The sequence below is a fragment of the Poecilia mexicana genome, unplaced genomic scaffold (assembly GCF_051168715.1).
Source record: "Poecilia mexicana isolate PSO_F unplaced genomic scaffold, ASM5116871v1 scaffold_15, whole genome shotgun sequence".
Taxonomy (NCBI): domain Eukaryota; kingdom Metazoa; phylum Chordata; class Actinopteri; order Cyprinodontiformes; family Poeciliidae; genus Poecilia; species Poecilia mexicana.
This window is the reverse complement of record NW_028263384.1, coordinates 12,286,540-12,310,769: the sequence shown is the minus strand read 5'-3', so window position 1 is coordinate 12,310,769 and position 24,230 is coordinate 12,286,540. Positions and strand designations below refer to the sequence as shown.

General features: G+C 37.4%; 1 protein-coding gene across 2 annotated transcripts in view; it reads right to left on the bottom strand.

The window, feature by feature from the left end:
* chrm3a (cholinergic receptor, muscarinic 3a) overlaps positions 1–24,230 on the bottom strand; it is an 85,422-nt gene that overhangs the window by 31,532 nt on the left and 29,660 nt on the right. For both annotated transcript variants that reach the window (XM_014980611.2, XM_014980612.2), the window contains exon 2: positions 22,946–23,060. The gene's annotated coding sequence lies outside the window, so the exon portion shown is untranslated. The remainder of the gene's footprint in view (positions 1–22,945; positions 23,061–24,230) is intronic.

The window sequence follows — 24,230 nt, the reverse complement described above, 5'->3', positions numbered from 1 at the left end:
CAGAGGACAAAACTATGAGGAAGCAGAAGAGTCCAGAAAAACAAAAGCAGCAATGCATGACATTAGCGAGGAAAAAAAAAGATATGTCAAGAAGAGAGATAAAATATAAGCATCCTGACAGCGGTTATGACCTGTTACAAAGTGAGGTGATTATGTCGTTGTAACATCTGAGTGGGACAGACAAGTATTGGGATCTGCATTGCAGGGTGGGAGGGAGAGAAGAGGGGGGCGTTGTTGGAGCAGAAAGGCAGAGAAAGCATCTTCTCTTGTGAGGTAAATTGTCTGTGACCGGTTTGCGTGTCCATCATCTCCCTCCGCGGTCTAATTACTGCTGGTTCCACCTGGCTACGCCGCTCCCTCCTCCTCCTCAGTGCGCAGCAGCAGTGACACACGACCACAACGAGATCCAGAGAGGAAAAGTTAGTATTTTCTTCTTTGACTAATTTTTCATGCCAAGGAGCAGAAAAATAAGTTCAGATATTTAGTTGCTGCCAGATCCACCAGATATTCACAAGTTTTGAAGCAACACTGCAACCCCAATAGTCAATAAAAGCATTTAAATGGGATTGACGGTAATAATCTTAGTCTTACTTTGCATCTTCCTAATTGTTTAAGATATACTGCTTGAAGTAAGTAATGTTTCAGCTCTGCAGATATGTAGCGTACATTATTTAATTTAACCACTGATTTTTATATTTGAACGTGTTGATAACTTCCATGAGCATTTTACCTTGAGGGTGTTAAAGCTGCTGAAGTACAGGCTTGGTCTTAATATTGCTTAATGTTATGCTACAACATTAAAAATATTGTGTGTACAATGAATATGAATATGTATGGACAGGTTTGGATATTTAGCAAAGTTTTTTTCTACATTCACAAGAACAAATGGCACGCTTTAAGCAATCAAAATGATTTCCACAGCAGTTTTTAACTAAGTTTTGTTTTTTCATAGGTCATGCAACTTTAATTCTAAAAAGAAAAAAATATTGTCATATGAAACAAGTTATTTGCCCAGAAGAATAATACCAGAAATCCATTGCATCCTGCAAATACTTATTGAGTTTTTCATCAGCAAGTGTAAAACAAGTCCTAATTCTAATAGCTGACATGTCAATAATGTAATAATTAACTAAAAACTGAACGTTCGTATTGAAGGATTAACAAGACACCAAAGAAAACTGTCAGCTCAACAATGTCTCACCACCTGTTTCTTTTGGCAATTTCTTCTTTTTTAAAATAATGTATATTGTCAGCTTGGCTGTAAGAAAGGCCTCCCCTCTGCACATCCCTTTTGAAAGATTCAGAAAAAAAAAAGTATTGTGAACTTACAGAACTGCTCCTAAGACATGACACAGTGAAAAGCCCTTATCTTAGCATCTAATAAAAGTGACTCTCCTCTCTCCTGCTGCAGAAACCTGAATAATAGAAATGCGAGTCTCTCTTCATCAGGCAACACATTTCATCTCTTGCTTCAACCCCGCAGCCGATCTTAATGCTATCTGTCAGGATTATTCAAAATGAATTATGGAAGAAATACAGACGAATACAGTGGCTTTGACTTGTGAAGTCTTTGAAGCGCTGAGGCCGACCATGAGAACAAAAAAGATCATTACCAATGCTGCTTTTTGGTGTTTATGACCCCCGTGGTAACATATGCAGGAAGGTGGGACAGAGTCTCCAACAGACCAAGCCAGTAATAGCGACACCTACTTTCACATAAGACTGTAAACAAGAGGTAATTACAATAGCTTTTTAAACCTGAAGTCTAATTGCACAATAGGGGATCATACTGAGAGTAACGGTGTCCTTAGTGGGCTCATTACTAAGAGAAGGTGATCATGTTAGCAGTCCACCAAGCCCCATACACTTCAGATGAATGACAAGTGGTCCACATCAAAATGCACGGCGAGCCTTTGTTTGACATTAGAGGCTTTGGCAGTCCCACTTCAAAATAATCATCCAATTACAAAACCTGACAGCTTTGACTGAGAGCCTTTATTATAACACCAAAAACTGCCTTGCAAAATTAGCTAACAGCAACAATTTAATAAAATAAGAAGAACAAGTGCTGTAAACTTCATTTGGTCAAAGAGCCTTTTCAGCTATGAGCTTAACACAAGTAGGACCATCCTGGGAAATTATGTTGAGATGAATGAAGCAGAGGCAGAAACTGAAGGAATCTGTCTTGGTATCTAAAACCAAGAGAGGGGAAAGAAATCTATCACCCTCTTCAAGGAACAGCAGGCTGATCAGTAAGCAGACAGGCTTCCCGACTATGCAGAGTTACACACACATCCACCTGGAGAAACCTTTGCGACGGGAAACTTTTTCAGGCTGCTTTAACAATTGTTCATCCAGGGTTTCCCACAATAAGTACCTGCTAAGCAGCGAACATCACAACCCACTGAGCCAGGCTTCGCTCACGGAGCACAAAAGAGTAGTTTCACCCACGAAAAAGAAAAAAAAAAAAACGAGCACCTCTACGCAGCATGGTGTCACTTCAAAAACAAGCTAAGACCGTTCCAAAGGAGAAAGGATTGAAAGCTACTTTAAGAGGAGGAAATCCATTAAGGAAGCTACAGTGATGACAGAGCAGTCATTCTGGGTAAAGCTGCAAAAAAGAAAACGGTCTATAAACATTGTGTTTAGAAGCACCGCTCTTAATAGTGCAACAGTTGGTGCTGACAAGCACGACTAATGTAGATCGTTTTGTTACGACAGTGACAGTTGCGTTACACTGCATTGCAAAAGTATTTTTGTGTCTTAAAGCAGCTGCACGTGAATTTTGCAAAAATATGTTTTTCGCATATTTTTTAAAACTGTCACTGTGTTGTGACTGTATGAGATAAATAATGTGTGAAAAGACCCTAACCCTCCACCTCCTCCTGGTGTTCCTATTTCCATCTACAGAAATACAGAAACAACCAATCAGAGCCAGGAGAAAGGCCTTAGCATTGTCAATCATCCTCATATACACGCTGCTCAATGTGCAAAAGACACATTGAGCAGCCAGGGAAAACTGTTTATCAGCCGTCATCAGTAGCTATGCTAAAAAGCCTGAGTGTTCATGGCAGGCTCCGTTTTCTTTTTGGAGTTGATGCCAAGCTGGAAGGTGGACGTCTCCCTTCTCTTCTGTGTATTGGAGGTTTAGCAGCTTTTTCTCTTATGCCTCCGATGGAGAAGTATCCACCCAAAGCATGATGCTGCCACCACCATGTGCCACTACAGCCTACAGATTGTGTATCCAGGTCAATGCGATTATATTACACATAGGCCTTTGCACTTGCTTTTTGTGACTCTTTTCTAGCTTCTGAAAAACTGACTTCCTCTACTTCCTTTCAAAAGATGGCATTGTTCTAGTTAAAGGCCATATTTGTAGAATCCATAATTAATGCGTAAACAGATTTTTCCACCTGAGATGTGTCTCTTAGCCTCTTAGCAGATTTACCACTTATCTCTTGGCTACTTCTCCTATTAATGGTCTTGTAGCCCAACTTGTCACGTGTTGTGTGAACACATCAGAACCGAGTATTCTGATGTGTTCAAAGCTTAAAATATGCTTTTATAACCTTACCCTGACTTAAACTTATCTAAAGCCTTTTCTCTTAAATGCGTCTGGTGTGTGTTTTTTTTTTTTTTTTGGTCTTTTATTCCTTTTCACATCTCCGAAGCATTCATAAGACAGATTGAGTTATGTTTTGATTAAATTACATCCAAGTGGAAATCTATGCAGTGGATTTCATTTTTATGTATCCCAGTAAATAAACCAATTTCCACATTTTTGCTTGTAGAAATATTTTTGAAGCTATCTGTCGTTTTCTTTCACTTTGCAATTATACGATTGTACTGTGCCGCTCTACCACATAAAATCACCCCAAAATCTACTGAAGTTTATAGTTGTAGGGTACATGAGTGATGGCTGTGCATGAAGGACACAGAGGGCAGGCCCAGATAGCATTTCATGTACTTTTAGTTGGTCTGTCACATGAAATTCAAATAAAAAGCGCTTAAGTCTGTGACTGTAACACGACAAAACATGGAAAAGTTCAAAAGGCGTGAATAATTTTGAATGTGAATAAAAGGCGCAGTAACTCGGTAACCGCAGCTCGCTGGTTTTGAACAATCATAAACACAAAGCAAAACAACACAGCCTTAGTTTTACTTCTGCCTGCTTGAATCCCATTTAAACTCTCGCAGCATTATGTAAAATGTCAAGGAAAGGACCTCAGAGCAGTCGGGAGAAAACAAACCTGTCAGGCATGTCATGGCACAGTTATGTCGTGCCGCAGCTCAAATTAATTCCAGCAGATATGGATTCGTTAAAAAAAGATTCTGCTGCTGGTGTCGTCTAGCAAGACTAGAACCGGCTGACAAAGAGCTGTCAGTTTTAACACGCCTGCCTTTTAATTTAGTCTGCAACAGAATTTGGTAGAGCAGACGTTTCCTGCAGCACGACTCTGATTTCACACACTTCTTCTTTGCTCTTTTCTCTTTTGCCGTTTCCTTTTAATGCTTCTTTCTACCATCAGCTGTCCTAAACATTTCCCAAAGTTTTGATTGGATGTGTTCCTCTCAAAAAAAAAAAAAAAAAAAAAAAAAAAGTTGAATGCTGAGAAAGAAACCAAAACATCCGACTTTACAGACCAAGTTTTGGCTGCAGTTATAATGAAATATATATCAGCATCAGCAATTAATAAACTCTTCATTATCCCACTCGATCAGAGTGGAAAGTACACAGAAATGTTTTTATGCTCACCCCTCCCGTTTCTTCACAAGGACACATTCATAAGCACGGTTCACTTAGCGTTACTGGTTTTTGAACTATGTTGCTTCAGTAAAAATAATTAACACCATGCCACTGCAAATGTTTCTCGGTCAGCGGCCGCACAGAGGTGGCTGTCAGAACCCGCATCAGATCAAAGCTCATTGTCTCGGCTTTTCTCTCCACTGGTAGCAGGTGCGGCTGCGAAATCGACCAGACACCATTCACTGCAGCAGGTCACGTCGGAAAAGTGATTTTCTATTTTCGTGGAGGGGACCCTAAAGCAGAGAAGACCAGAGTGCAAAAACAGACGTTTACAGCACGAGCAGGGTGTATCTGGAGACACAAAAAAAAAAAGAAAAAAGAAAAAGGAATGGTTTGTTTCATTGACAGTAACCTGAAGTGAATGGAATGAAGCTTGCTAAAGCAGGCTTTATGAGGAGTAACCCATGTTTGGATGGAAAATTCATCTGTCTTGGAACCAATCTATGTAACCTGATTATATTTATCTAGATCTGCAGCGACTATCACAGGCTGGGTCATTAGAAGGAGATTTGCGAAAGGTCGGAAAACGTCATTACTGAGGTCAAACTCCGTCCCTGTAAAGGAGGAAGCTAGAAGAGTAAACACCCATTTATTTTCTAGTCTGAAGAAACCGACGATGTCTTGCACATGTTGCTGAAATGTGAATCGTTACTCCTCTAAATAGCAGTGGAAACTTGTTTCTGTCTAAGTTTCTGCATCCTACGGAGCTTCTCTAATGGTGTGTTTAATTTGTAATTGGAAGTAGGAATTACTGGATTTCAACTTAAAAAAAAATAAATAAAAAATCACCCACAATGAAATAAACTTCATAAAGCTGTGAGTTCCCCAGCCCACCGCAAGCTCAAAATCCAGCATAGCTGTCAAAGTAAAATAATTATTAGTTTTTGTTTTTTTATTATTTGGCTTGTTTTGCTGCTCTGATTATTTGAATCACATCTAAATACTGGAACGCAAAGTAACACACAATCTACAGAGTTTAGAAATATCACAGGGGATGAGGTTTCAAGACATTAGAATGTCAACATGTTTCTAGTTATTCACAAATTATCTGCACCTTCATCACATGTGAACTGGATTAGTATATCCTGAACAGTTCCTTTAAAACACAGCTTTATGATAATAAAACCTTTGATCAATTTGTGAAAATGCATAATTAACTTTTTTTTTTTTTTGGCATTAATACCACTACAGATTGAAACAGGCAGAAAAAAAAACATATTTTACTGGTCAAACCTGCACGGATTCATTCAGAAGCCGATTCTTTAAAACCTTTTGTGAAACTTTTGATGAATGTACAAAAAAAAGAGAAAAAAATATACATTCATTTGTATTTAGGCTTGCGTTGCTGATAGTACTTAACCTGACAGTCCCACTGGTTATGTGGTCAGTTGAGAACAAATTACATGCGTCATTTTGCCAGAGGTTCTAGGCATGCTTACATTTAATAAAACATATTCAGATTCAATCAACTAGTAGCAAAGTGATCACGGCAAAAACATTAAAATCTAAGGATAGACGCAAACTATTGCTTGTATGCTCTGTCTTTCACTGCCTTATAAAGATGCATAATTTCAAGTAAATTACACCATCTTTAATTTTTTTAGGCATTTGACCATGTGACATTTACAATAATCAGCTGAGCCATGTATTATTTTTGGATATGCATCAGAACTTGCATCATATAGTCCTGAACTGCTATACTATTATATAATGAATATAAGGAGCTCACTAATCCTGTACCAATAATAACAACTTAATAGAAAATCTGCAGTATGCAGATGCTGTTTCTGCACTAAAACAGGTTTTAGTGCAGAACTGAACTGCTCAACTAATAACAGCACAACCCAAAATTTGATTTACTTTCCTTATGAATGTATATGGACACATAATTATAAAAAGAAAGAAACAAAGACCTCTTATTGTACAACACTAAATTCTTCACCCTTCATTCAGATACAAAAGGCAGTTGCATAAAAGTGAAACACTTGCTTTATAGGTGAGAAAGAACTTGATGTTCTACAAAACGTTTCGTTTTTTCGTGCTTAGTCTGGTTCGACACGTTTTTTTTTTTGTTTTTTTTTCGACACGCCAGCGAACCCGGTGAGATAAGAAACAGTGTGACAGTTGCTTAACAATGTGCCATCTTGTAAACTGGCCTTAAGTCGTGTTAAATAAGTAAATCTGTGCAAATGTTATACAGTGAACTCTGTATGAAGCAGAACCACTTTGATTGGCTGAGGAATTGTATAAAAAATTTTATGGAAGGCAACCCGGGGTCAAAAAATTACGTTGTACAGTCACACTGTTATCGTTTACTCCCTACTTGTTTATAGCTGCATGAGATTTATAGAATCATATCTTCGCAGAGTATACACAGCTCAAGTGAGGAAAATCTATTGGAGGTTTATTCAGGGTAAATCTTTTATGCCTCAGGCCACAGCATGGGGAAGTTAGCAGTTTTTTAAATGAACTACAATCCACTCACAACTTCAATTTTCCTGCTGCTATGTCACCTGCCGTCTATCCAGATGGTTTATGTCGTATCAGTGGCATTCTCCTCTGCCTCATATGGCTGGAATGTGTGTCCCTTAGTATTGGATTGGGAGCAGTAATACACTCCCTGGTCCTATAATGCTGATGGAAGGTTTTCTCTGCCATCTGCCAGATGAGAATCTCGGAGCTTATCTGTACATCTACTCCTGCCTGATCTGGGTGCGCAAATATGTAAAGAAAGGGAAGACGAAGACAACGGGAGGAACAATAACTGAGAGACCGAGTACGGGTACAGGATGACAATCGCTCTACCTGCTGCCATTTCTCAGAACAACAGACGGGGGAGAAATATCATGGAAATGTCAGCGACTGGTCTCGGTCTTTCTTCAGCAATCTGCTGGGATAAGGAATAATCCAAAGAATTGTGGCAATCTTAAATTTCAATTCAAACCATAATCATGCTAGTTGAATTCCCTGTTTTAAGAGGATCTTTTTTAAAATCCCAAAAGCACCCTGAACTGATCATGAATATTCAGGCCTCAGTGAACTTGAAGTGACCTCGGTTTCTCTGGGGGAAGTAAAAGCTAAAAAGCAGACATGTTTGACTAGGCATAACACTCCACATGTAAGGCAGACAGTATGTTGCTTGCACACTAATTATCAGGTGGAGTTAGTTTGCAGTCTATTTAGCTTAATATATGGGTGAAGCTCTAATGGTTAGGACCCTTGAGGATTTTTATTTTTTTATTTTTTTTACTAAAAGCATTAGCAACAAAAAAATAAAAAATAAAACACTGTGACAAACAGTAGATCCTGAGGGAAGCACAACCCTGCAGAGAGGTTAGAGGGGAACACGTTGAATCGACAAAGAGTCATTAATTGCGCGGAGGGTTGGTATTTTCGGCACTGATATTTCACTCAGGAAATGACCGTGAGCATTATTGCACTCCACAAATCACTGTGCCACAGACAAGCGGCTGCAGCACTTCAAAGTCTCCATGACATAAACAATTAATTATAATTACAGAACAAGATAAGTTCCATTAAAAATTACATTATTAAGCTCGTTAAACAAAACAGCAAAAACAAACAAACAAAAAAAAAAGACATGGTGTAAACTAAATATTTGAGAACATGGAATATTTTGGAAAAAAAATAAAAAATTCTGGACAAAGATAAACAAAGCTGATATGAAACATTCCTCTTTGAATCTGCTTTAATTACGTAACAGATTATTGAAAGAAACATTTTTGGTGCAACCAGATCAAGGACCAAATTCTCATATTTTCAACAATGTCTTTGAAAAACAATAAAAAAGCATTTGTTGCAGCTAATAATCACACATGTGAGCTATGCTGTCATATTTCTATTCAAAAATACTTTATTAGTACCAGTGGAAAAATAAATGTATGACATTTCTACAAAGAGTCATTGTAGGGTAGGAAGGATGGACAGGTAGCATATTCAATAATCTGATAATTTATACACTTAGCAAAATACAAACACTGTGATTCTGTTGGGAAAATTATTGCTCATGATTTTGTTAAAAGTTATTAAAAAAGAACCACAACCAGGATTTCACCAGGAGTTCACAACCTAAAGGTTTGGTCCACAACATCTAACATTTAGGTACAATTATCATTCCCGAAAATCACAGTTAATTGATGACTTTACAAAGGCAAATATTTTGCTTTCACATAGAATAAAATTGATTTGGAAAGCCTTTATTTTCCGCTTAACAAATTACATTTTCATTTGGATTCCCTTTCCCCTTATTTTTATCAAATTATATGTTTGACCTAAAAAGAAAAATAATTTTAAAAAATCCTCAGAAATGTAAAACATTTATGTGTGATAAAACAGCAAAATGAGAAGCTAGTACAACACAGAAAAACAACAACAACAACAAAAAACAAGAAAATTCCCCTCTACGTGATTTATCAGTGATGGTAGAAAGTGCGAGAGATTCTCAGCATGTAGCATCAGTCAAGCAGCCACACTCAGCAGGCAGAGCTGCGAAATCACAAACAGCAGACGAATGCATTATGTAGATGAGGTGGATACATTTGTTATAATAGGGAGCCTTACTTCTGCTACGTAATAGAAAAACGATCCGTAAATTACACTTAATTCCTCACTGTATAGAATCAAAATTATCTGACAAAATGCTTAGAGAGGATGTCATTGATAGAATGTGGCAGTAAAGTGGTTTTAATCACATTTAATTTGGTTCTGTGCTTGAACACAAATTGGTGAAAAGCGCTGGGAACAACACTTAAGACATAAAGAGCAAGACAATACAACGCAATAATTAGTAGATAATACATATTTACAGAACAAAATTGATTATCTAAAAGATGTCATTTAAACAAAACAAGTATATATTTTTTACATTTAGCTATTATTTGCTGAAAACGATTTTAAATGTATATTTTAAGAACAGTGTGGCTTAGTAATAGGAATTCACATTCTTTGCTTTAGCAAAGAATGTGAATTCCTCTTACAGAACTCACAATTATCCAGGAAAATAGAACATCATTTCCTCTGATGAGACAATTGAGGAGACAAAAGATTGTCGGGGATAAAAGCCTGACTGGGGAACAGATAATTGGCAGCATTAGCTTTACAAGCTACAAGCTGATGCAAAGGGTGGAAATGTAATCCTTGATTTTCCGTACGGTGGAAAGACACAAACAGCTACATCAGCTTTTTAAACACAGACATGACGGATGGACTGTTAAACAGCTACGTTAATGGCTGTTAGCCACCAAAACCGATTATTCATCAACATAAAAGTAGATACAATGGCACAGTAGGCTAACTAATTTATTAAATTTAATCTTCCAGATTCCTCAGCGCACTGCAAATTTCAGAGAGATAGAGAGACTGCGCAACCCAGTCATTTTCCTTGCTAAACTCCATTTTCCGTGCAAACTAATGGCAAATTACTTAAAACATTAAGCTTTATAGTTTGTACATTAGAGAAATTCTGAGGGGGATCATGTTAATGAGAGTGCATTTACTCTCCCAGCTGCTTCAAAGTGAAGCCCACACAGGTGGGTTGATACTCCTGCTCTAAGTCTCACAAAGCAAAGGGGGCTTGAGGGTTTAGTGCAAGGCCAGTGGATGTGTATCTGCGTGTACATGTGGATGTGTGTGTAAATGTATTAGATGTTATTAGATGTTCGTGTGCGTGTGGGTGTGTGTACTTTTGCAGGCTCTGATCAGAGTGCTTCCAGATGCTGCTGCCATTTACTCCCCTGCCAATCAAAGGCCACAGCAGAATGGCAATTCCTCAGAGTCCCAGTTTACCGCCACTCTACCCTTTAGTCAGCAATACTCGAATCCTCTGCTCTTATGGCAAGATGAAGCATGTTAGCCATAAAAATGAATGAATAACTTTAAATAAGACGCTTCGAGAAAACTGTACTTTACAGATAGTTGAGCAGTGCTAGAGGCAGATTCTGTGTATCCTCTTGCACTTCGATCACAGATTATTGATTGTATAAAAATGACATTGACCGACTGCATTGTTCTTTATTATTAAGATTACTCAGTAGGCAATTTTGAATTTAAATAAGTGTATGTACAATATGGTACAAGCAAAGACTGTATTCAAATAATATGTTGGCATCAGACAATAACATCTGAACAGGCTGAATGGTTTTGTTCACTTCCTCATCTGCAATTAGCAAATTACCACCATAGACAGACTGCAATTCTAAAACAGAGCAGAAAATCAATGATATCGTTCACAGCTCCTCCGTCTGTCTGCAGATTGGCCCTGTTGAAATTCAACAGGATAAATCAAGCTCAATAGGAGAAACTGCAGGCGAAGAACTGAAGCGAGATGAGAATCGGGAGGAATTGCGTTAGAAGACGACGTCCATGCTACGCGTTTGATTATCGTCTATTAAGTTTTATGTCTTAATCCGAATTTAGCCTTATTCTTTTCAACATAGAGGATAAGATCAGCACTAAAAATAGTCCAGGTGCAAGTTGCGATCTTCTGCTTTCGCAAAAATCATTTATGGGCAAAAATGAAAGCAGCTGAGAAACCACCAATCCGGCCTCGTAGATTTTGGTTGTATTTTTAAGACAATTGTTGTGAATTGAGAAATTTTAACTGTATAGAATTATCCTGTTGTTTATGAACCTTAAGGTTAAGTAAAAAAATCAGGGGAGAAAGCCTCACGTCAAAAGAACCGTGGACAAAATATTGTCCACAGCTGAAAATATTGTAATTATCCGCATAAGATCATATGTTTGGCCAGAGTGAGAACATCAAGATTACAAATCAAATCATATTTCAAATGTTCAAACTACATACATACAGGTTTTCCTGGCAACAGCACAAATTGCCGTTTTCCAGGAGCAAATTATTTTTTATATACTCTCATCTTGCACAGACATGACAAGAATTTAGCATCATGTTCAATTTAATTGGAAAAGAGCTTCACCTAATGGGAAAACCGCGGCTATAAAAGTTGGAATTTTAACCATTTAGCTGCTTCTAGAAAAGGCATTTAATAGAAAACCCATTAAGCAGATGTTTTAATGATTAAATTTTGGTTGTGTCCAGCATTTCTGTCATAGAACGAGTACAATTTGCCCTGAAATTAAAAGAAGGAATGTGTGAGAGAAATTAGAAGAAACAGACAGTTTAGGAATTTGAGTGCACAAGTGAGTTAACTTTCTTATTTATCTTGTATGTGTGGCTTGTTGTATTTTATTTTAAGCATTTACTGAACTTCCAATCTCTCTCTCTCTCTCTCTCTCTCTCTCTCTCTCTCTCTCTCTCTCTCTCTCTCTATATATATATATATATATATATATATATATACACACACACACACATTCAAAAAAGGGTCACTGTAATATTGATATGCCAAAATTTTTATTGCTTTAAAAATACAGACACACAAAAAAAAAAAAAAAAAAAAAGTTGCTTTTCTCCAAAAAGAAATATTTTGTATATAGGACTTTTTTTATGTTTGGCACCAGGTTTAACATTTATTATTACAGAGGTCAAATGAGCTCCTGCAGGGCTGACCTTTTCGCTTACAGACTGTCACACTGTAAAATAATGACCTTTTACAAACCAGGTTAATCGGGGGAAAAAAAAAGTTCCATACAAACATGATAACTGCTATGGATTCAGTACTGTGTGTACTTTTTTCAAAATGAGGATCCACTTTTCCCAGCGGTGAGCTTGAGATACTGACATCATCTTTGACATTTACACTAATAAAGGCTTTGCCCAGCAATCCCTGTAAAGGCCACTTGATTGCATCACATAAGACATATGGGCCACCTGGTATTTTTCAATTCTCATTATTACAAATTATTGTTTCAACTGGAGTCTGACACCAGGACGAGAGGTCATTCGTTACCAGTGGCCATTCATCTTTTTGTGTCAGTTATGTATCAAAGCTTTGACAAAGCACTAAATAGTAAAATGCGTGGGGTTTTCTGGGTTATGGGTGTCATCAGTGCCAGAAACATGCATCCATCCCAATTGCATTGCTGATTCTGGCACAGATTAGCATAGCCTGTAAAGAATTGCTGATATCACTAAAACAGGCTATACTAATTAAAGCCAGAATCATCAATTTTGATCTTCAGACAGCTGGATTCCTAAAACAGAAGGGTTTCGCTGCAAGTGAGGTTAAAATTAGACACAAATCAACATTAGCATCAGAAACAAGGTGGTTGACAAAAAACAACAACAACATAGAGTTAACTCATTTTCTGTACTGCAAAGGGGGAAAAAATGCATTTTATATTGTTTTAAATTAAACAATAATTTGTGTTTGAGAATCCCTCTCTGAAATTAAACGCATGGTTCATTTTTAGCTCATAGAAAACCCCACTTCCACCCCGGAATAAGTAGATTTCTATCAGACAGGAGCCAAGTCTGGGGATTACGATTTGCTAATGCATCACACCAGAATGACGCCCAACACACAATGAATGGCCTGGTAAGAGAAAAATGGAGGGAGCAGAACAGAGAAAAAGGCGTAGGAGACGAGTGGGATAGGGCAGAAATGAACATCCAAGATGAAAGTTAGAAATGTCCAGTTTGACAAAAAAATAAATGTGTTTGTTTTGAGGAAAAAATAAAATACATTTTAATTTAGACCGCCAGCTCAATAACAATACAATTGTTGGATAACAAAAAAAAAACAAAAAAAAAAACAGCAGAATGTCCTGTATAGGTGACCTAAGAGAGGACTAGTAGTACGGTCAAGCCAAAAAGCATTATAATTAAGTTACTTCTCTGACTTTGAGTCTGAGACTTAAATGTCAAAAGGATGACGTTCCCTTTGTTTGGCTTGGCTTGTTTATTGAATAAAACACCTGAGATTTTGCCTCTCGGTCAAAGCTGGAAGCTTTACTGCCTTTCAGAGGTTAGCAAATGTGGAAACTGTAATAATCTATCATTGCAGTGATGAGCATCCCAGAAACAACATCCAGGAGATACAGTTCAGCAGTTCTTCACCAGCCCACTGTGACGCATGGCTTGCTATTTATCGTAGACTTAAAAAAGGGAAGATTCTTGTGCAGCTGCGTAATCCAAATAATTAAACTGCTTAGACAGAAGTTCAAAAGATAAAATGAAGAAGATATGAACATTAATTTTCAAGCTTCTGTTTCATTTATCTTTTCTGACTACTTTGGGAGAAGGTGCAGCACGTCAGACCGCCAATTTCCAAAAACACACAGACACAAACAAACAAAAAAAAAACACCTCATAAAAGCGCACAAAGGGTCAGTATGACCCTGCCGGACTGCGCACAGAGTAAAAAATGTCGAGTTTCCTGCAAAAGTCATCATGACTATGGTGCTTCGCTGACCTTATCCTGACTACTCCTGAGGGAACACAAATAGCTGAAATGTTTTTGGCATAATTTTCAAAAACCAGATAGGGTACTTCACTCATTAACCATCAGGTCAGCTTTTACATTCGGTTGTTGCTTGCATGTGCCTATCTGTCTCTCTAATGTACCCTCGACTAAAAAAACAGAACATACTGTACTCAAAGTGATTGGCGCAGGCCAAGGTAAGCTTTGCTTTCTTGGCTGCTCTCACAGCTAAGTCCACGGTAAAATGTTAAGAAATGACCCGTATATCTCAGAACATTTGATGGCTTGACGAGCAAACAGCAATTTTCATTGCTCACTTTGTTGAAGTCCACTGGCAAACCAAGGCAAACTGTATCGGTTTAACTCAATCACACAGGCCCATCTTTTCTCTTCTTCTCGATTTTGGTTCAAGAGTGGAAATCTTTACCATTATTATGAAATCTCAGTGAAGATTCCTTTATGAAATCAAATATTAGTGAAAAAACTAGGATGAAATATTATAAAATAAAAATAATTTTGTAGAAATGTCTTGTACAGTGTTTGCATAATTATTCATATCTCTCAAAATGGTTCTGCCATGATACAAGCACAAGCGCTAATGCATCTTAATGAGAATTTATATGATTGACCAACACACACACCCACGCACGCACCCACGCACGCACGCACGCACACACACACACACGCACACACACCCACGCACGCACGCACGCACGCACGCGACTTTGTATTCATCCACTCATAATCAAAAATGTAGAATAACATTTTACTGTAAATGACGTCGTGGGTCTTTAGGTTTCTACCATCTTTGCCCATGAAAAACAACAATTTGCAATGCAGTGGGATTTAAAACCATTTTCAGTGAAGGTCTTAGCTAACATCTCCCACAAAGGAGATGTTATCTCCTTTAAAACAGACAGGCCAAGCACTTTTCTCTTAGATCATTTTTGCTCAAATATTGAAGCCTGACAACTTATGTTACAACAGTACATAGCTGCACTTGTCTGTTAAATCTGTAAGCTCAAAAATGTGGCGCTGTAGCATGGATTTCTTCTACAGGTATATATTTTGTGTGCATTCTTTTCTTTCTCCTTTCCTGAGCATCAGATCCAGACCTTCATCCTTGCTGCTTATCACAGTGTCTCCACAGCATAACTCCTCAGTTTGCCAAGCGACTCCACCAAGGCTGTCACACTTTCAGCTCTATGGCATTCACCCACTCAAACCAGCAGCTGCTCTCTGCAGCCCTGCACAACAGCCGTACCGTCCAGCTACACCAAACCCAGTTCTTTCCATCTAAATTACTACTTATGCAATGTGAAGCAGGGTTTTTATTTTTTACCCCCCAATAATCTCTGTGTGACATCACGTTTCATCTGATTGCTTAGACCTGAGCCCAAACCACATGCTTTTGCTGTTTATTACACGTACATTTTCTTCACAGTTTCATGTATTTGGAATCAATGCAATTCTCAACAACCTGTCTGCTGTAGACTGTGCATGAATTAGAAGGTAACAACCATCCCACATGAGGCTATATAAATATCCTGCCTCAAACTAAAAGTGAGCACTAAAATTACGGAATCAACTTTTCTCTCTGGCTGGCAGTGTACAGTGACAACTTGTGTCGCCTTATAACTTTTAGTGCTAAAATAACACTTCTAGTGTGACTGAGTCACCAACAGCTAATAAAATGTAAGTGTCCACATTAGAATGAGGAACATCACTATAAATTATCCCTGAAATTAGCGGTTTAGTGTTGGATTAAAGTATGCCGTTGCGTAGTTTCCGTTTCCATGACCTTACAGAAAAGAAAATACTTCATTATGTGTGTTTTACCTATAAGAAAAACTTTTTAAAGTTGCAGGTGAGGCCATAATTGAAGGTCAGCGTATAGGTAAGAGTCGTGTTGTGCCAAGACAGAGTTGAAGGTCTGTGAGATGTTTTCAGAACTGAGAACAGGTTGGGATTCGTTGTTGTTGTTGCTATTTTTTTTGGGGGGGGGGTTCCAGCTAAACCATTCTGTGCCTCACAGGGAAAGAAAAAAAAAAACATGCCTACAAGCTGACTGAAGAACTGCAAAAAATCGAAACCACTCATAGAAATATATTTATGCCACAGGAGAGAAGCTGGAAAGGTCCATCTGCACATTGTCTGTCGAAGGTACTGTGTTTTCTGGCAGCTAAAATGGAAGGAATAATAAAAGCAGGGGATTTCGTGGGTAGGAGGGAGAGAAAGAAAGAAGGAGAAGGAAATTTCACTCAAACAAAAACAAAGTTTTCTTTATGCCTCCAAATACAAGTTTAAATTCAAATGGAACTCAATGGACATATTAAAACAACAGAATTAAAAGTGCAACACCTATCAAAAGACTACTTTAAATTTCTATTTCAAACAAGTGAGAGTTTGAGGGTTATTTACATATCATATATGAAATCTGATGTAAGGAAGAGTCTAAGTTGTATGTAGAAAATAAAGTAAGGAAAACATCATTTATTTTGGGACAGAACAATATACAGCACATTTACCAGGTGCCAAGATCTCAGAAAATACTGAGTTAGAACAGAAACTCATTACGCTACGCATTGAGGTAGAACTGCAAAACAACCTATTTATAAACATTCAAAACTTACAGATAACTAATAACTGCTACTGTTAAGAGGACAAGCCAACATGTTTAAGTTTCAGTAGCATAAGTCATGACAGAGTAAAATACCCTCATTTTAACTTCTAGTTGGTTCATGTCTGGTTTTTGTGGTATACTTTTAACAAAAGTATTATTGTTTCTTAAAAGCCCTTTAAAAATAGTTGCATAGTTTTATCAAACCTGGCCAAGTTCATCAGTAATGTGACTATCACAAACCACCAACCGAGAGAGGGTGTACTTTCTTTTTTTTTTTCACCGTGGCTTTTGGTGGTGGGAGTGAGACGGCTTTCATTTTTACATGACAGTAGCTATAAGTTCTGACTCCAGCATGAAAAGTCATCAGACACAATGTCACGCCTGTGGTTCTGCACCATCCCAGCTGTGATACTTCTCCTTTCTTTAATACCCATGACTTCTTCAATCTGTACACATAGGCTTCACTGCTTACCCGCAGGGCAGCTCCATCTCTGCAACCTTTCTGTGTGGTTTTCAAGCTCAATGGTGTCCCCCAAACGCAGCTGACACACATGGGCACAAATACAATTACAAAGTAAAAGACACCGAGTATAAGAACATAAAATATTTAGTAATATGTTGCTTTAATATTTGAGCCTTTTCTGAGAACTTGTGTATGCTGAGAGTAAATTGGGTGTAAAATATGATGGTTTTTTAATTATTTTTATTAGCTCTTGTAACATTTAGTAGCGAGGTAAGCTCAGGTAAATGAAACAGCAGGTTCTCTCATTGACTGAACGCTTGTGTAATTGAAGTGAGTTGAAGTTTTAGAAAACATAATGTGAGGCTATGGAAAAGCATTATGTAGGTTATCATTTTTATAATATTTATGTTGCCTGTGTTTTACTCATTTTACTATATTCAGTTTCGATATTTATCTACTCTTATATCCACTTTCCATCTTTTACTCATAATATTCTTTTCATATTTAATAATTGAATTGTTTTTGGCGCATCATTTACTCATTAATGTTACTTTACGCTCATTTACCTTTTAAGCTCTGACACATCCGTCTATGGAAAGGTCAATGTGACCTTCTGATGACTTTTACTGTCTGTGGCTTTGCTCAGACTCTTCAACGTTGCAGACATGTGTCGTTCTCTGTGCTGTATAGCAAAAAGCCATCGCATGAGATGCTCTTACAGGTTTGCAGGGTGCCCACATTCAGCGCTGCTAAGACAAACTGGTGAGTTAATTTCTGTTGCAGACAGAGTGAGTTGACCTGAATTTGTAAACTCATCCCACTCCTTGATAAAGTAAAAATCCTTGAAACAAACATTGTCCGTATCTGTCTCTGATTTGTTTCTGTCTTGACTTGTTCCTAATGCTTTTTTTGTTCTAACAGGAGTGTTAATAAAAACCAGCACGAACTAAATCCTACTCTCCATAATGTTGTTGATACTCAAATAAATAGATCATCCTTCATAAGCGCCGCTTTTCTATGAAGCAATATGAATTTTACTGCAAACAACAAAACACACATACAAACTAATTCACAATGAACAGAATGTGCATGCTGGTGGTGCAGCTCCACTTAGCAGCATGTATAATATGCTGTTTCCAGACATAACTGAGCAATATAAGGCACTTTGGAAATGTGTTCATAATCCTTGAACTGTTTCATATCTGACCTCATCGGAGATCCCATAAATTTGCTTTAGTCAGTCAAGTAAAATCAGAAAAAATACATATTTTGTGGTTGTAATGTGACAGAAGTTAAGTTCAAGTGGTATGATTGTTTTAACAAGATCCCTTATCTGCATAAGATAATTTGGCCCACGTTTTAGCCGCTATAAAAACAAAACATAGTTTCACCAACCGAGCAGAAGATGAAAGGATTCTAGAAATAAAATGAAGAGGAGTCAGCTATTTTAGTTAGATATTCACAAAAGTGTCTTTAAAGAAAACTGAGCTCAAAAACAGTGATGGTACAAGTTTGCGCGAAGGTGCCACACTTTGCAGGGGAGAAAGTTGTGCTTAATCTTTGATGCAAAGATTCCTCATGAAATATTTCTGTCGTTGCAGATCCCACAGTATTGAAGGGCCATTATGAAAATGGGAGAAATACAGGAAAACGACCATTAACACCAGTGAACCTGAGCAATCCTGCCCTGTGCTGCTGTGCTCACGTGCAAAGAAATGTCAAGTTGTACATTTCAAACGACTTAAATCATGTTTTACGCCATAAATTATGATTGATATGCCTCTAAACACCAACATGGTTTCAGAGGAATTTAAACAGAGATAGCCATTTGTTGAAGAGTTTCTTTTGGTAGGACAGAAAAGAAAAAAAAAACAAAAGAAAACACTCTGCTTGTTATGCTTTTTTCTCCAGCAGAGAGACCTCAGTGTAAATACCCGTGTTTATTTATGTGTTTATTAAAGGACTAAGATTAGTCATTAATTGTGAATTTGAGTCCCTGAGAACTGGAGCTGAATACCAAATAGGGCTTCAGAATGTTTGAAGTATTATAATACGGAGCCCTGACTAGCTAATGAAGTCCCTGTGGACTGGATCCCTCGCTATAATTCACCTTTTATTCTCACAATCCCTTCATCAGTTCCACTTTGACGGATTTCCAGCTTAAAATTGAGAGGAATAATAATAGAGACTTAGCGAGGTCCTTTAAAAAAAGTTGATGGAAAAACTTCCTATTGGCTCAAGCAGATTGATTGCGGTTTAACTGAATTTTAACCCCATGATTTAGCCTACAGACTTCAACAATTTCCTTTCAATGAGATTTTCCTTAAAGTGTCACTGAAGTGCAGCACAATGTACAAAAGAAAAAAAAAATATGCAGGAGAGTGGTTGGGTTGAATGGCACTTATTGCTATTTTTTTTATTGGAAAAATGTTCTAAAAAGTACAGATTAAAAATTTAAAAAATATAATTCAATCGTACCATTTCTGTGGTTTAAAAAGCATTAATGAGACTTTGGTGACATTTTATTGAGGTGACAGAGAGATATTTGTATTTGTTGTCTTACCTTTGTTAAAAAGTAAATAAATCAAAAAGACAAACGCAATAATTTGTCAAGAAAAACACAGGACCATCATGGTGTGGAAAACAAAACACCAATATCACCAACTTAAAGGAAACACACTCTGTTGTGTAGCATACACAAGCATGATTGACAGCACTAAGACCTTCCTCCTGGCTCTGATTGGTTGTTTCTGACAAACCATTATAATATCTAAAAATGGCAGATTTTCTTTTTTTTTATGTATAGCATAAAAAAGTGAAACTTAAATGTGAAACACTTCTGATTTATCTTTAACAAACATTTTAAAAGTCCTTAAAAACCCAAAATTATGAAAAAAACCAACAACAGGAAGAAAAAACAGTGGACAACCAGACAGATTGTTAATGTGTCCTGTCACACTTGCACAAAACTGTATTTGTTATTATCTCTTGTATAACCGCGTCTGGGCCTCGTGCTACCACAAACCCAAATTACATGTGCATTGAGGGAAGTCTGTCTGATGCTTGAGTGCTTTTAACCACTCTTGCTGGTATACGGTATACCCTCACTCAGGGAAATGCTGGGTGACAAACCGTAAACCCACTGACATCTACAAAGTGGCAGCATTTACTGTGTACCCATTACTTCAATAATAGATGTTCTTTCTCCTTTGGCTAACTTGCCTGAGTTAACATTTCTGCATACCTTTGACTGCAACAATTATCGCTCGGCGTTCCTCACTTTCAAATTAATGCTTAATATCAATCATCAATTCAATACCGGACATATAGCGTTCAAAAAAGACATGCCCTCTCATCAGAATGATAGAAATATTATTTCAGGATAAGATTATCAGATTTAGACTGTGTTAAAGGTTACTGCTTCAGGAATTACGTATTACAAATATTTTTTTGTTGTTGTTTTCCTAGGGAATAAATATAACGTGGAAGAGTAGACCATTTCTCATTATTACTCCTCAAAATGCAAAAAAAAACAAAAAAAAAAACAACAAAAAACATGACTTTCATGTATGGCAGGTGTGTGCTGATCTTCTAGGAAATCGCTAGAAGAAAATTAAACCAGACTTAAACTTGCTCATATCTAGAGTAATAATCATAGTTTAAGCCAACTGGAACTGAAACTGGAAGTTTAGCTTATTGCTGCATACAGTGAGAACCACAAGCAAAAAAAAAAACAAACAGAAATCTCCAAAGCCTACTGTTAGAGAGCTGGGTTTTTTTCAGTGTCATACTGCATTGAAAGATTATTTAAGGTTTCCAATTCACATTTTTCAGAGGTGCTGATGAATGTGAACAGTTGTACAGATGAGAGAAATGTTGGGTCAGAGCAAAAATAAAGCAGAGGAAATACTCCATAAAAGTACATTTTCCTACTTTCCGGTCCACACCAGCTCCAATTAGACCTTGATGGCTGTCGTTATAAACGTCGTTTCACCCACAAGTCAGTCACAGCAATCATTGAATGTATTTCTCCACGTTCACAAGTATAATTTTAAGTCTTGCATCCAAAACCCTGGCGTCTCCAGTTTTGTTTGCAGCTCATGTAGTAATTCAGTTGCTAAGGAACTGCCCGATACTTCTGATGTAATAATTATACTTTGGCTTTAACATCATTTCTGGTGTTCTCTTTTCAAATCAATTCATTTTGTTTAATCAAACCCCGCATACTTTCTGGGTCTGTACGTTCCCCTAGTGGCCTCATCACAGTTAGTATATCACATCGGTACAAAAAAAAGGAAAACTTCTTCAGCTACTTTTGTGATTGTTTTAAATCATCCCAAAATAGCTTCAGGGTGAGGGTGAGTTTCTGTGTACTTCTTTTTGATAAGGAAGTAACAGCAGGAGTAAGTTGGACATGTCACTAAGTCCAAACAAGCTCAGAGACAAGTGAAGTCTTTAACAACTGATTGCTTCCCATGCTCGTTTCCTTTTTTTAGGCACAGACAAATTTTGTGGGTGCTTTTTATACGAATGTGCAAATCCCAGCGATGGAATTAAAGCAATGTAAGGTTAAAGTCCAGACCATTTTCCTTCGTCCGCCGTAGCAAAATAGAAGTTGTATTGTTCGCTGAGTATTGTATTGTTTAGAGTTGCTTTAGCACTGAAGCTTCTTACAATTATCATCAGGCAAGAAAACGGTACCTCCAAAGCACATTACAAAGAAAGACCAGGCAGCAAAAGCATGCACGCATTTGCTTTTGCCTTCAGTCAATTTAGACTCACAAGCAAATCTAACATGTATCATTTTTGGACTTTGGAAGGACAATGAAGCAACATATAAAGACTTTTGACACGCAGTGAGAATACCAACTCAAACCGCTGATCTTCTAGATACAAAGAGACAACAACAAGATCCCTCTGTCGAAGTTCTAGCCCAGTTAATGAGACTTACAACAAAAATACACTCCAAGCACAACTCAAGACGCTGGTGTTTTATTTGATATTGTTAGTTATTTTAATAACTGAGCATAATTTACATGTAAACTGCAAGCAGAACATTCTTCCATTTATTTCAAAGGAGCTGATTTTTATGCCTAGACTCATTTTGTTTATTTAAAAGGAAGGTAACTTAGGGGTATGTTTAGCAAAGAACAATTGCAATTGTTAAAATAAAAAAAAAAGATTAACAATAGATGTATATTATAGAAAAGGGAGAAGTTTAATAAAAAAAAAAATATCTGTTTCTGTCATAAATCTTGATGTCAACCAAGTTATATTTGGGTTTATTTTAGGTGAGACGATTAGGGTTACAACCGAAAACATCGTTGCATAGTTGCAAATAACAAGATGCATCAGATAAAGTGTTGAAAAAAACGTAATAGGTTCACTGCTTTATTTTTCATTTTATAATTTTTGGCACACCTTCATGTTTCAAATCATCAAAGAAATTTAAGCATAAAAGATCATTTGAGTCGATAGAAAAAGCTCATTTAATCTGAAGATTTTCTTAATTAATGGGAAATGTTATCAAACCGACATGGGCTCTGTTTTTGACAGCGCAATTTAAAACATTGTGAACGTGAACATTAGGAAAATGCCCTGAAGGTACAGACAGCTGGCAGGGGGAGAGACGACAGTGTCATTTGTGAATACAAGAGGTTTCTTTCTCTTTTCTTTTTTCATGGGTAACTCACCAAACGCTGCCGGGAGGTGAAGAGTCTGGAGGTCACCTTTCAGCAGAGTGCTTTTCGGTGTCTATGCCATCAACTGGAGGTGCACGATCATCTTCTTTCGGTCGGATCATAGTGTCTTGGAGGCAGACATGGAGGGAGAAAGAAAAGAGACAAAAAAAAAAACAACGAATGTGTTAAAAAGAATATGTCCAAATTAGGAAGTGGAATACCTATAGCTTTGCTGCGTTTGAAAACGGAGGCAAACATGAACAGGAGGGAAGAACTGTGACACTCAGAACGTTTGCCTTGAGCCAAAATGGCTGCTCTCTCTAGCAAGGAGTTATACATTTTTCATCATAAAGCAAAGCAAAAAACCCAAAAAAACCTTCTATTTGCCATTCAAACATCATTTTTTTAGTATCTATGATGATCTTGCATGTGGTCCCTGCAATATACCTTTACATTGCAGCATTGCTGAAATTTTTATTCTTTGTTTGTCTAATGCGTTTTAATCAAAGATCTGCTTGAGGTATGTGTCTACCATTCCCCACTGGATAATATCTGTCAAAGGGAAGAATGGCATGTCTTCATGTCTAGGGAAGTGTTCATGCCTTATATAGTCTGGGTCTACTAGAGTTGCCTGCTGCACATAGCTGGATGTAGCCAAGGGCTAAGGAAGGAGACCTTTTGAGAGCTCATTAAAACAGTCTTCAAGTCTTGAGAGACAAATATGAATGCACTACAAAAGAATGAGCCTGCCATTAAAAATAATCAGAAGTAATGGAGCTGTTCCCAGACTGAAAGCACATTTAATAAAAAAATTTAAAAAAAAGTGGAAGCTGGTTTAAATTGAGAAGAAAAAAAAAGGCTATGAAGTGGAAGAGGAAGAGGGTTGGGGCTTGATACTAATTTACAAATAATGTAAACATCTTTGGAAACATTAAGCAAATGAACACTGGATGTTCTGTGTTGCAAATACAAATTATATCCTAAAGGTCAATGTGTAAAATATTTGTTCTAAAAGACATCCACATGGCATTTATTACAATTCTTTTTGCATCTTTTCTTTTTTTTTTCTCTCCACTACTGACATTTACACTAGCTGCACGCGGACAAATAAGAGACCATGTAGAATTTAAATATTTCCTCAGCTGCATCCTATTTTAAGGCATCCTAACAGGATGGAGTGCTTCATCTTAATGCTAACAACCTCGCTTGGCCTATCTGCTCTAAAGCTAAGCTGGGTCTGCAGGGGCGTTTTCGAGTGAGCCGTGAGGAGGACTGAGCGATACAATTACCGTTTTCA